Raw genomic sequence first — 12359 nt, forward strand, 5'->3', positions numbered from 1 at the left:
GTATCTGTTGCTCCACATTCTAAGCAACATTTAGTATTTTCTGTCTTTTAAGTGTGGATATGTAGTATGTCATGTTATACATGAGGCTGAATACCTTTTCATATGGCCATTTGGAGATCCTTTTCTATCAAGTTCCTATTCAAGTGTCTGGCCCATTTTTCTATTGAATCACCTGTTTTTTTCTGTTTTGATTTAAATTTTTTTTTTATCTCTAGCTACTACACTAATACCATACTATATTACATTAGTAGTTTTATAATGAACTTTGGTAACTGGTAGACTATATCCTCCTATCTTTCCTTCTTTCTGTGAGTGTTTTAGCTATTCTTGGCCCTTTGCATTTCCATATACAGTTGACCCTCGAACAATGTGGGGGTTAGAGGAGTTGACCCCTGTGCAGTAAAAAAATCCATCTATAATCTTGGACTCCCCCAAAACTTAACTATCCCCATTTGTCCCTCAGTATCTGTATGGGGTTGGTTCCAGGACCCCCAGAGATACCCAAATCTGAGGATGCTCAAGTCCCCTATAGAAAATGATGTAGGTTGATGCATATAGTCAGTTCTCTGCATCCAGACTCACAATCATGGATCAAAAACAGATATTTAGTGAAAAAAATTTGCATATAAGTGGACCCACACACAGTTCAAACCTGTGGTGTCCAAGGGTCAACCATACATTTTAGAGTCCAGTTGCTATTTTCCACATATAAATCTGTTGGGATTTTCATTGGGATTGCACTGAACCTATAATTAAATTGAAGAGATTGACATTGGAACTTCTAATCCATATGAAATAATGCATAATCCTAGTGGAATAATGCACATATTTCCTTTAGGTTATCTTTAATTCTTTCAATAAAATACTATAGTTTTCTGTATTTTCTGTCTTTTAAGTGTCTTTTAAGAGCAGTATTGCATTTTTTATTAGATTTATTTCTCTGCATTTGATATTTTTGTGCAATTGTAAATAGTAACAATTAAAAAAAATTTTGTTGCTGATATGTAGAAAAGCAACTTAATTTTTATACATTGACCTTATATATTAGTTTGTTATTGCTGTATAACACATTTTCATAAACTTAAAAAACAAAATTATTGTCTCAGAGTCCCATGAGTCAGTAGTCTGGATACAAGTTAGCTGGGTCATCTGCTCAGAGTCTCAGGAGGCTGAAATCAAGGTGTCAGTCAGGCCTATGATCTCATCTCAGGCAGTGGGTCTTTTTCCAAGCTCACTGATTATTGGTGCAATTCAGTTCCTTGCAATTATAGGGCTGAGGTTTCCTTTTCATTCTGGCTGTCATCCAACAGCCACTCTCAGCTACTAAAGGCCACTACAGTTTCCCATCATGGAGCCCTTTCTGAAACATGGCATTTTGTTTCTTTAAGACCAGCAGGAAACCTTCCTTTTGCTTCAAATATTCTGAGATCTAATATCTCTGACCTCTAAACTCTCTTTTAAAAGGGCTTGCTTTTAAACTAAAAACCTAGGCCCGGCGGGAGTGGCTCAGTGGTTGCACGTAGACCTACGAACCAGGAGGTCACAGTTCAATTCCCAGTCAGAGCACATGACTGGGTCACAGGCTTGATCCCCAGTGTGGGGCGGGCAGGAGGCAGCTGATCAGTGACTCTCTCACATCATTGATGTTTCTATCTCTCTCTCCCTCAATCCTTCCTTTCTGAAATCAATAAAAATATTTAAAAAGTAAAATAATAAAATAAAAGGGCTTACTTGATTAGGTAGGGTCACTAGGATGATCTTCCTTTTGATTAACTCAGGTTCAACTGGTCTTATTTACATCAGCAAATTTCCTTCACCTTTGCCATATACCATAACCTAATCATGTGAGTGAAATCTCATATTCACAAGTCCTCTTAAGGGGGAGAGAGGACTACATAGGGCATGTGCACCAGGGGACTGGAATTTTGGGAGGCAACTTAAAATTCAGAATTCTACCCACCACACCTTGTATCCAGCAATCTTACTGGTTGATTTCAGTCCATTAACTCATTCTCCACAGAATAGTCAAACTGATCTTTTAAAAATATCTTGTGTTATCTCCTTGCCCAAAGCCCTATCATAGCTTGTACTAAAGTTCAAACTCCAACGTGACCTATAACTCCCTGTATGGTCTGACTTTGGCCTTTTCTATCTCCTTTCATGCCAGTCACAGTGGCCTTTCCTCTCCTTCCTCTGCTCAGCTACAAACTTCATGCCTCATTACTTCTTTCTGCTGGCTGTTTCCACTACCTGGGACTCTTCACTACCCCTGTTTCCCTTCTGTGGCTAGCTCCTATTCATTTTTTGGTGTAAATGCTGCTTTCCTGGGGAAGAATTCTTTGTTCACCTTCATTAAGTTACACTCATCTTTTTCTTCTTTTTTTCTCAATTCCTCCAAACGGCCCCTGCCCCCCACAACAGCTGTCAGCCTGCTCTCTGTCTATGGGTCTGCCTCTAAACCTGTATAATTTTGTTAACCAGTGTCAGCCCAATAAATTCGATAAAAAAGGAAAAAGTTAAATTAAATTACACTCATCTTAACAAGTTCTCATAGCCTTTTTTTAGCCTTTCCATGACATGTATCCACTATGTTGTTGAACAATTCCTATAATTTGTTTAATATCTCTCTTCTGTATTCCTCCACCCCACCCCAGACTGTGAGTGCCATGAGAGCATGAACTAAATCAGTCTTGCTGATTGCTAGCAACCTGGACCCAGAAACAACTCTGATAAATATTCATTGATGTTTGGATGTCGACTTGAAAATAAGTGCAGGGGGTTAGGGACTATTGGCGTAGGAACATTTTTCCTACCTCTTCATTATAATAAGAGATTTAGAATCAGAATATATATTCCACCATTGTGAGGAATCATGAGTTTGACAAAAATTAACCTCATTTTGGGGGCAAATAGTAAATAACTGAGGGAGCCTCTAAAATACTAGAGCAAAATGCAAGCAGCTAGGCCAGGCAGTAAAGAATCAGAGAGCAATTTTCCTCTAGCTACCATTAACCAGAGAGATATGCTGACCACCTGCAATCGGAGCAGCACTCACTGGCATGCATCAGTGAGCCAGTTCAATCATCAAGACAAAGCCATTTATACAAGCTTTTTGTTTGCACACTTATTTGATATATACTTGTTGTAGCCATCTGTGGGGGGGGGGGGAGGGCTGCCAGGAGTCTGACTTTCAATTTGTAATAGACAAAAAAATATTTATATTTTGTAAATGTGTCCTGTATGCTCACTTTTTCATTTCTTTTGCTGTGCATACTGAACTGCAAAGTAAAGATAAACTTAGAAGAATGGAAATAGGCTTTTGCATATTTATAAAGGAGGAATACATTAAACTAAACCATACATTTTTTGTGGAGTAGCATTGTTTTATATTTTTTACAAATTCCTTTAATAACTCCTCCTTCCCTCCCTCCCTCCCTTCTTCCCTCCCTCCCTTCCTTCCTCCTCACCCAAGAATATTTTTCAATTGATTTTTACAGAGAGTGGAAGAGAGAGGGAAAGACAGAGAGAAATATCGATGAGAGAGAAACACATTGATTGGTTGCCTCCTGCACGCCCCCCAACCAGGGCTTGGCCCAACCCCGCCCCCCTGGAGGAGCCTGCAACTGCGGTACATGCCCTTGATCTGGGACCCTTTAGTCCACAGGCGGACACTCTATCCACTGAACCAAACTGGCTAAGGCTAAACCATACATTTTCTTTAAAAGACTGCCTTGCAACCAAATATGGGAATTGTTCCTTGGGTTTGTAAACGACTAAAGAGTACTTAAAATAATAAATTAATCTACATAGATTATTTCCAAAATTATTAAATACTTATTACCAAGCAAAATCTTCCCTACAATATTTTTTTCTTATAAGTGATGAGAACCTTCATATTCCATACTTTAGAGAAAGCCTTATCTTTTCTTTGGAGGAGGGGGAAATCTGATATATTTTTAAAATTCAAATAACAAGTAATTCCACTTAACATAATTCTTTACTTTTTTGTTGCTGTAGCATTCCCACAGGCTAGTGTGGGGACAAAGAGCATGGGACTGGAAGAACTTAAACATGGTGTCTGTTTGGAAATAGGTTGTCACCACTAAAAGATTGTCTGTCTCAGCCTTTTGATCTCCATTTCCTTGAGGCCTGTTCCGTTTTAAAAGTCTTTGATTTCTACAGTGTTTTTGTTCTTTTGAGTTTATTTTTATTTGATGTAGATACTTAAAAGCTAGTAAATAAAATGATGGAAGGGGAAAACGCTGTCCTAAATTTAAGTTAGATTTTTGGAAATAGGACTACTAGATTGAAATCAGATTCTGATTAAAAACTTATTTTCATTGATGCTCAGGAATTCATAAATGTAAAGAAAATAAGGGGAGAAAACACATAAATTTTACATCCTGGTGAAATGGGAACCAAAATGACCAGACAGTGGCATGAGAATTACTAGCAAATGGTCGTTTTAATGCATTTTGGTATTCAAGGAACGTCCATTCTATAATTGCAATCCATTGTTATATTAATCTTTTACTTTGGATTATGTTTTTAAATTGTCCTGGTTTCATGATACTTAGTGTTTTGTTTTTGGCCTCTGTTTATTTTGCTTGTAAAATATTTCCTCACTGTTTGATTTTTTTTCTATTTAAAAATATTACATAGTAGTAGAAGAATTTGTTTTCCTGCTGCTTAGGGGGTTCTTTCTGAGTGATGGCTGATTTTGAGTCATGTACCCAGTTGGTGTAGGAGTGGTTCTGAGGAAATCCCTTGAGAGGCCAGCTATGGTTTCTGTTTCTCTGGAAATGTATGGTTTCTAAATTGCCCATAATTTTAAATAAGATTTCTCCTTTTCCTAGAAAAACTTTAAATGAAAAATTTCCTTAATAAATGTGTAACATTTTGTCCATATAGTTCTATTTCATTATAGAATTGCATATTTAAGAAATAATTTCATATAGTTATTACTTAAAATACTTCAATTGTAAAATAAGCCAACTATATTATCTTTATCATAAATCTAATACATTAGTAGTAGCTTACAAAAATCTTGAGCCCTATAACATATCAATGACAAGTTCTTTTCAAGATATTAGACGACCTGGATACTCATGGTGCTTACTGTGTAGAAGAAAGTGGTTTGTGTTTATAAGCAGCAGTTTGTCTTTATCTTTCAGTCAATATTTTAACAAGTATTTATTGAGCTCTCAACACGCACCAGGCGTTGTTCCAGGGGTTGGTGAGGGGGTAAAGTGATAAACAAAAGATACAATTTTCTGCTCTCATGGACTTACATTCCTGGGGGAGAAAGACAGACAATAACTGAGTAAAACATATGGGGGTTCGATGATAATAAAGGCTAAGGAGAAAAGTGGGAAAGCAGATAGGACATGTTACAAGGAGAAACATGGATGTCATGAAATGTCTCAATGAGAAGGTACAATCTGAGTATGACCTGAAGGAGATGAGGGAGTTAGTCATTTGGATATCTGGGGGGAAGGCATTCCAGGCAGAAGGAAGAGTAAGTACAAATGCTCTGATGCAGGGGCGTGACTGGTATGTCCCAGGAACAGTGAGGAGTCCAATATAATTAGAGTTGAGTGAGAAATAGGGGGAATAGAAGAAGATAAAGTTAGAGAGGTAAGACTGGAATGAGATCATATAGGGCAGTGGTTCTCAACCTTCCTAATGCCGCGACTCTTTAATACAGTTCCTTATGTTGTGGTGACCCCCAATTTTATTGTTATAAATTGAACATAATTAAAGCATAGTGATTAATCACAAAAACAATATGTAATTATATATGTGTTTTCCAATGGTCTTAGGCGACCCCTGTGAAAGGGTCGTTCGACCCCCAAAGGGGTCGCGACCCACAGGTTGAGAACCGCTGGTATAGGGACTCGCAAGGATTTTATCTCTTACGGTGAATGAGACAAAGCCACTGGAGAGTTTTAAGTAGAGAAATTACATGATCTGACTTAAATTTTAGCAGGATCAAGCTGACTATTGTGTTGAGAGTAGACTGGTGGGGAACAAAGGCTAGGAGACTTTTGCAATAATTCCGGCAAGTACTACACAACTCCAAGAGTCATCATTCACCCTGTAGTTTCTGTGAATGGTGCTTTCTGTAATGAGCAGTGGATAGCCCAATAGATGTAGTTAGGGGCCCTTCCTGCAAGAAGGATTGGACCAGGGTAGATACAATGTGAATGGTGAGAAGTGTTAGTCTAGACATATCTGAAGGTAGAACTACTAGGATTTGCTGACACAATAGTTTTGGGATATGAAAGAGTCATTATGATTTCAAGGTCATCTATTAAGTTTATGAATTATTAATATACATTGTCCCAGATACCATTTACTAAGGGGAATATTTATTTTTTAATCCAACAAGCATTTATTCAAAACCTACTATGTAGGATATTGTTTCATATTCTGTAGGGATATTTTAAAAAGTACAATAGCAGCAACAACAGAGAACCCTTTCCTGGAAATACTTATAACTTAGTTTGTTAGACAAAGCCTCCATAGATAAGAACTAAATGAAACAGTAAAAGAACCAAATGCTATGTAAAGCAATATAAGAAAAAATATGATAATGGGACTAATAAAATAGTATATATATTCCTTTAGGGAAATGGACCAGTGAAATTAATTTCACATTAGTCAGAATATCCCCATATATCTGATTGTTGTACTCCTCTAATCTATTCAACAACTTTTTCACTATTTTCTAATACTAACATGACTCATATATTTCCTATTTAAAATCCTGGACTAGATAAGCTGTATGGTTGACTTCTGCTCCAGGTGGAAGTATATTAAGGCTTCATGTCTGAGGTAGAAATTACCTGTTCCATGCGCTCTTTCTTGCTGATGTCTTAGGTGCATTCCTCACAGTTTAGTTGAAAATACACAATATTACCTTGTACCCTAGTTCCTGTTTGTCCATTTTCTGACTTGTGACTTTTCATACCTTCTCACCACTTATAATACTGCGGCCCTTTGGGCTTATGAAGACTTTTGAGATCTTGTGGCTTCTCGTACCTCATTTCACCCACCTCATTCATAGTCATGCCTTGCCACTTCCTGTTCTGTGGTTTTCATTAACACCGCCTTCCTAATAGTGAAGATTATAATAATGAGTTTGATATCTAACACTTTTTTGAGTACTAACTATGCTAGGCACTAAGCTATGCTATTTAAGTACGCTTTAAATGTTATCTTCACAATACCTCTATGAAGTGGGTACTATCTTTATCCCCATAGAGAACTGAACTGTAGAGATCTCAACATGCCTGAGATTACCCAGCTAAAAAGTGGCAGAGCTAGAATGCAAACCCAGAACCCATAAATAGTATGTCCTTTTGTATCACATGCATAAGCATGATTCGGGGGTGGGGGGGAGGACCTCAATCCAAGAAAGTTCTCTAAACTCTGAAAGCCTCTATGTGTAATAATTATGTTTCTAATGTTATGGATTTGTTATTTGTTAATTTTGCCTAGTTTAAATTGGAATTAACATTTGCAATACAGTTCTATTTTTAAAGGTATTGATACTAGAGTTGGTTTTGCATGGCCCTAGACACAGGTACACACAAACAATATTTCTCTCTCTCTCTCTCTCTCTCTCTCTCTCTCTCTCTCTCTCTCTCTCTCTCTCTCTCTCTCTCCCCAAACTAGAGAAGTACTAGTTGAAGGTAGAAATGCCAATGGGGACTTCTTTCAGACCAAGATCAAAATTAAAAAGAGAGGAGAGAGAAGGCAAAAAACTAACAAGTGTTTCTTAAGCTTTTCTTGTTATCAGTTACTATATTTACTAGTAAATGTTCATTTAATCCCAACAACTCTATTATTATCCTCATTTTACATGTGAGAAAAATAAAGTGTGAAGAGATTATTACTCTTATTTGGCAGATGAAGAAACAAAGGATTAGAAAATGAGATCAAAATCACATTGCTAAAGTGTCATAGCTGAATTAAAATAAAACTAGGGTTGCCCTGACTGATGTGGTTCAGTTGGTTGAGCATCGACCTGTGCACTGAAGGGTCCCTGGTTTGATTCCCTGCTTCAATGTTTCTCTCTCTCTCTCTCTCTCTCTCTCTCTCTCTCTCTCATCAATTAAAAATATATTTAAAAAACAACAACCTAGGGTTAAATTCCAAAGCCTGTGGAATTAATTACTGTAGGTGGTAGAGAGACTCTAGAGTAGCCCCCAAGATTCTCATCTTCTGATGTTCACAACTTTGTGCAACCCCCCTCTCCTTGAGTGTGAGCAAACCTTGTGACTTGCTTCTAAACCAGAGAACATGGCCAAAAATGATAGAATATCACTCTAATTTGCTAGCTGACTCACTGTAAAGAGTTTAGAAACACTCCTTATTAGTTTGATGAAGTAAGCAGCCATTTTGAGAAAACCTACTTAGTAAGCAACTGCAGGTGTCCCCTAGGAGCTGGGAGCAGCCTCCAGCCAACAAGAAGCCAGGGCTGTTGGTCCTACAACCAGAAGGAAAGGATTTCTGCTAACAACCTGAGTCGTCCTGGAGACAGATTCTTCCTTAGTCTCCAGAGAGAACAGAGCCTGATGGATGCTTTGCTTGCAGCCTTATAAGACCCTGAGCCGAAAACCAAGCTAAGGTATGCCTGGACTCCTGACTCACAGAAACTAACACAATACAAATGTGTTATTTTAAACTGCTAAGTTTGTGGTGATTTGTACATAGCAATAGAAAACTAATGCACTATACTACCTGGTTTTCCCTATGTTTAGGGCACAGTAAATTCTTAGCAAATGGTTGTTACTATTATGATAAATCAAAATGGAAATTTAGAATAACAGAGTCAAAGAGAAATGGAACGGAGAAATTTAAGAGTTAAATAATTGCCGAACCGGTTTGGCTCAGTGGATAGAGCGTTGGCCTGCGGACTCAGGGGTCCCAGGTTCGATTCCGGTCAAGGGCATGTACCTGGTTGCGGGCACATCCCCACTGGGGGGCGTGCAGGAGGCAGCTGATCGATCTCTCTCATCGATGTTTCTGGCTCTCTATCCCTCTCCCTTCTTCTCTGTAAAAAATCAATAAAATATATTAAAAAAAAAGAGTTAAATAATTGTTTCCAAAGTAATCAAGCAACTAATTTAGAAGAGATGATGATATATGAAAAACTTGCATATTACCTATTCCCAACAACTGAGTATATTATTATTGCATGAAATATTATGCAAAATATGTGTTAATAATGTGGTAACTAATTATTTTCTTCTTTTTAGGGTAATGATGATTTCTATCAGTTTTTCTTAACCTTCTGTTATCTGTGCTTTCTGGAAATGAATACTAATAATATATCTACACAAATTTGTGATTTGACTTTTCTTTCTAATACTGAAATAATACAAGGGATAACAAATGAACATATTAATTAATTTGAAATTGATCTGTTTAAATTAAATTACTTGTCCATTAACAGTTTTTTGTTTTGTTTTTGATACACCTAATCATCAGCATTTACTTCTCTGTTTAGATTCATGATTATGATTTGTTCTTTGGAAAAGTAAAGTAAATATCATGCTGGATTCCTGAGAGAACTAAGCACAATACCGAAAGTGCATTTTCTTCCTGTGGTATGTTATCTACAGTTGGATAATGAGTAAAGCAAACCAGTCTGTCTTGTTCTAGTGTTTACGAGATACCTCAAGGCTATTGTTTAAAGCAAGTGCCCACTAGAGCAACTTGGATTCTTTTTTAGAATAAGGTGGGGTATAAATGCAAATAGTTTTTGAAGGAGATGTGACTTGGGGTGGTGAATACACAATATAATACACAAATGATGTATTATAGAATTGTACACCTGGACCCTATATAATTTTTAAAATACATATTCTTTTTTATTGATTTCAGAGAGGAAGGGAGAGGGAGAGAGAGAGACAGAGAAACATCAATGATGAGAGAGAATCACTGATCAGCTGCCTCCTGCACTCCCTCTACTGGGCATCATGTGCCCTAACTGGGAATCAAACCATGACCTCCTGGTTCATGGGTCAACGCTCAACCACCAAGCCATACCAGTTGGGCAGAAATCTATATAATTTTATTAACCAATGTCACCCCAATAAATTCAATAAAAAGGAAAACAAACAAATAAAAAACAGTTTTTGAAAGGCCAAGCCACCAGGTGTGTGTTTTTTTTGAAATTTTCAACCGAGGATATGTGGATGTTTTTATTTATTTCACAGAGAGAGGAAGGGGGAGAGAGAGAGAGAGAGAGAGAGAGAGAGAGAGAGAGAGAGAGAGAGAAAAAGAAGACAACCCAGCTAGGGATTGAACCAGAAATATAGGTATGTGCCCCGACCAGAAATGGAACCCATGACCTTTTGATGCATTGGATAATGCTCCAACCAACTGAGCCACCTGGCCGGTGTCAAACTATCAGGTTTTAAGGCAGCATTTGAATAGTTGTTGATTTTGTGATGCAGGTTCAAAATATAGGAACTTGCTAAATCCATTTCTTAGTATAATCTGTGAACTAATTCTAGACTTAAAGTGAAATTATTTTCCTCTCTGGCCTTAGATGTAATTTGATGAATCTTTCCTTAATATTTTCATAATATAAACTCATCCGTTTTTTTTTAATGAGATGAGGGACTTAGATTTATTTATTATTTTATAGTTAAATTTATTTCATATTGGGAATTGATATTCTCACTCTCCTTATTACAAAATTGTGGAGAGGCCCTGGCCAGGTAGCTTGGTTGGTTCGAGCAGTCTCCCTAGAGCCAATGTTTCGGGTTTGATACTGGTTAGGGCACATATAAGAACCAACCAATGAGTGCATAGATAAGTGGAACAACCAATGGATGTTTCTTTCTTTCTCTCCTTCTTCCTCTCCCTTCCTCTCTCTCTAAAATCAATACATAAAAATTGAATTTAGAAAAAAATAATGTAAGGATTACCTTTCAATGAATTTTGTTTCTTCCTTCTCTTATGTCCTTCCCTTCCCCCCAACTTTAGCTCTTTACTGGGTAAAATATTTGTTATGTTTGCAGTTTTCAAAGTGACTTCCTAGAAATGAAACTTGCATGAACTTTTTTTTTCCAATTTACCAACTATAAGAGTTACATTTTCACTTTTGATTTGTTAAAATATACTGTCTTATAAAGGCAGGAAACTTTAATATTTTTAGACAAAGAAATAGTTTCAAAATCGAGAGAAATCTTCCTAAAATTAAGTACTCAAATGAATGAGGGCCCTTTTTTCTCTTTTTAAAAATATTTGAAGACATTCCCTTTCTTGCAGATTGGCTTTTATTAGATGAAGATTGTGTCTAGCCGGCGTGGCTCAGTGGTTGAGTGTGGACCTTTGAACCAGGAGATCATGGTATCATGGTTCAATTCCAGGGCACACACCCGGGTTGCAGGCTCCATGTCGTGTGTGTGTGTGTGTGTGTGTGTGTGTGTGTGTGTGTGTTTTGCGGTGGGGGAGGGGGGGCAGGAGGCAGCCAATCAGCGATTTTCTCTCATCCTTGATGTTTCTCTCTCTCTCCCTTCCTTTCTGAAATCAATAAAAATATATTAAAAAAAATAAAAGATTGAGCCCTGGCTGGTTTGGCCTGTGAGGTCCATGAAGGGTCCGGGTTCGATGCCGATCAAGGGCACATGCCCAGGCTGTGGGCTGATCCCCAGTGTGGGGCATGCGGGAGGCAGCCGAGCAATGATTCTCTCTCATCATTGATGTTTCTCTCTCTCTATCCCTCTGCCTTTCTCTCTGAAATCAATAAAAATACATTAAAAAAAAAAAAGATGGAAAGCCCTCTGAAACCAGGCTGAATCGGATTACTGTTAAAAATCACCATGAGGAGGTATGACTAATGCACACACACTGCGAGCGTCTCCGTCGAACAGCAGGAATAAGTGATTTCAGCGCCAGGGAGTGTGACAGGCGCCTGGGCGGGAGGCCTGCACTGGAGGAAAAGGAGGACTCGGTGGGGGAGGCCCCCCCCCGCCCCCCTCCGATCCCCCAGACCAGGCGGTTTTCAGGGTCCAGGGGTGGTTGGGGAGGGCGTGACCTTTAACCTTTCCAAGGATATTTATTAGGGAAACAGCGTTCACGTGGAGGGGGTGGGAGGTGGGATGCTGTGGAATGGTCTGCTTTCCGGGTCCCGGGTGATCTCGGGACTTGGGGAGCCGGTGGGTGTGGGGAGGGGGCGGCCCCTGGGAGCCCCTGGAACAGCTCCGGGGGGCGGGCGGGGGCACGGAGAGCTCAGCGTGGTTTCTGCCTCCGCGTGCAGGGCCGTGCGAGAGAGGTGCAGGGGAGCGCGCGGTTGACTTCCCCTCTCCGGGGACCCCGGGCCGCGTCAGCGCTGTATC

Source organism: Myotis lucifugus, unplaced genomic scaffold (assembly GCF_000147115.1).
Source record: "Myotis lucifugus unplaced genomic scaffold, Myoluc2.0 scaffold_6, whole genome shotgun sequence".
Lineage (NCBI taxonomy): Eukaryota > Metazoa > Chordata > Mammalia > Chiroptera > Vespertilionidae > Myotis > Myotis lucifugus.